The sequence below is a fragment of the Macaca fascicularis genome, chromosome 20, assembly GCF_037993035.2.
Source record: "Macaca fascicularis isolate 582-1 chromosome 20, T2T-MFA8v1.1".
NCBI lineage: Eukaryota > Metazoa > Chordata > Mammalia > Primates > Cercopithecidae > Macaca > Macaca fascicularis.
Genome location: NC_088394.1, coordinates 54,893,255 through 54,895,889, shown reverse-complemented (window position 1 = coordinate 54,895,889; position 2,635 = coordinate 54,893,255). Strand labels below are relative to the sequence as shown.

At 48.6% G+C, this 2,635-nt stretch overlaps 1 pseudogene; it reads right to left on the bottom strand.

Annotated features, from left to right (window-relative positions):
- Positions 1–943: 943 nt before the first annotated feature.
- On the bottom strand, positions 944–2,309 carry LOC102121874 (gem-associated protein 8-like; annotated as a pseudogene).
- Between the last annotated feature and the right edge of the window lie 326 nt (positions 2,310–2,635).

Genomic DNA, 2,635 nt, shown 5'->3' with positions numbered 1-2,635 from the left:
TTTTTAGTAGAGACGGGATTTCACCGTGTTAGCCACGATGGTCTCAATCTCCTGACCTCGTGATCTGCCCGCCTCAGCCTCCCAAAGTGCTGGGATTACAGGCGTGAGCCACCGTGCCTGGCCAAAATAAGAACTACTTTACACAAACTTTCTTCGGTCCTCAGATTCATACCTTCAGGTACTTGAGGGCATTCCCATTTAAATGATCCAAAAACTCAGCATGTCTAAACCATGTTCTGCCCTCTACAAACCTGTGCATCTCCCAAGTTCTAAGTTCTTTATTGAATCACCATACACATAGCCATAAATCTGAAAACATACTAAATAAATCACTTTTCTTCTCCCTTACCCACCCACACTGATCTAGTCACCAAGTCCTGCCATTTAAAAAGGAATATTATCAGAAATAGAAATACTGCATGATCCCACTTCTACACAGAATCTAAAATAGCCAGACTCATAGAAGCACAGAGTAGGATGGTGATTGCCAGAGGCTGGGAGGATGGAGGAATGGGGTGATGTTGGTCAAAGGGTACAGAAATGGTGACTTTGTAGAAGTGATTGATATGTTAATTACTGGAATGTGATGATCATCTCACAATGTCTATCAAAACATCATGTTGTGTATCTTAAATATATACTTTTTTTTGTTTGTTTCTAGGTAGTTAATGATTTGATTGACAACAGCAAAAACTACTGTAATATATACAAAATTATCATTTTATGTCAGGAGAAAATATATCATATTGGCAACAGAACATGTCCTGCCAACCACCAAGTGGCTGGCATAGTACGTCCACCCTGTGACAGGCCCACTGGGACTGTGGTGAACCTGCCTGAACCTCAGTACAAAGCCCCCTTTCCCTGAGAAATGTACAGAAGGAGAGACGAAGAGAGTGCCCCCAAAAGGAAGAGGGAGAGGCTGGGGTCCTGTGCCCCTAGCTCAGAACTTCAGGGGGAAGACCGGCCAGAACTTGGGCTGCTTTGGGTCACAGTGCTTGTCAAAGCTCAGCTGCACCAAACCTCCACAGCCTGGAGCTTGGCAGCGCTGTTCCCGTACAAGCGCCTCATCTCAGCCTGGCACTGCTCGCCGGGCCGCTCAGTTGGGGGCTCCACCAACCCGTGGGTGTTGTAGCACAGGTCGTGGTCGGCGTTCACGTAGCTGTCCAGGCACTCTGCATCCAGCTGCTGCCGCCGCCCTCGTTCTCTGTGCCTCTCGGTTTTCAAAGTACTGGCGGAGATCCTCGGTGATTTCCATATTGCTCAGGTCACATTCTACCTCTGCATCTACCCCTCCTCTTTAAACACAGTGTGGTCTTCTCTCGTGGATGCCTGGATCCCACTGCTGTCATGTGGATGCTGCCCAAACCCTCTGAAATGTGAAGGACTGCAGGTGGAGTCCGGCCAGGTCACATGATGGTCATAGAAGGACTGAGGATATCCAGCCTGGTTGTCTTTAGAGATTTGGAAAAGAAGTGCAGAAAGGAAGTGCCGGCTGGGAGTGGTGGCTCATGCCTGTAATCCCAGCACTTTGGGAGGCCAAGGCAGGCGGATCACATCAGGAGTTCAAGACCAGCCTGGCCAACATGGTGATACCCCGTCTCTACTAAAAATACAAAAAATCAGCCGGGTGTGGTGGCAGGCACCTGTAATCCCAGCTACTCAGGAGGCTGAAGCAGGAGAATCGCTTGAAACAGGGAGGTGGAGGTTACAGTGAGCCAAGGTTGTGCCGCTGTACTCCAGCCTGGGCAACAAGAGCGAGACTCCATCTGAAAAAAAAAAAGGGAAGCACCACAGAAGACTGAAACAGGATTCCACGGCCTTCCTGTAGGCATTCTGATGGCTTTGCCATCAAGCCATTGTTTGATGATAACGTTGCCAGTATCTTGCATACGCCAGATGAGAATACCAAGGCCTGGTAGCTTTCTATGTTAATGCCTTCACCACTGCCATCTCTGACTGTGAAAGTCCAAATAGGCGCTGAAACTCGTGGGCGCGCAGCTTGCAGATCCCGGGCAGTGGGCGAGTAGGGGCCTAGTTTTCGTTGGAAAGACAGAGGCGGTGGGGAGTGGGGAGAAGGTGGCTGTTGCTGGGGTGACTGGAAGTGTGCTAATATATACAGTTTTTTTTAATTCTTTTTTATTTTAATTTTTATTTTTAGTTCTGGGGTACATGTGCATGCAGGATGTGCAGGTTTGTTACATAGGTAATCGTATGCAACAGTGGTTTGCTGCACCTATCAGCCCATCACCTAGGTATTAAGCCCAGCATGCATTAGCAACTTTTCCTAATACTCTCCCTCCCACTACCATACCCCCTGACAGGCCCCAGTGTGTGGTGTTCCCCAATTTTTTTTTTTTGAGATGGAGTCTCGCTCTGTTGCCCAGGCTAGAGTACAGTGGCACTATCTCTGCTCACTGCAACCTCTGCCTCCTGGGTTCAAGCAATTCTCCTGCCTCAGCTTCCAGAGTAGTTGGGACTACAGGCACACAGAGATGGGGTTTCACCATGTTAGCCAGGATGGTCTCGATCTCCTGACCTCATGATCTGCCCGCCTCAGCCTCCCAAAATGCTGAGATTACAGGCATGAGCCACGATGCCCAGCCTTTTCCCCAATTTTTATATGTTCAAAAAA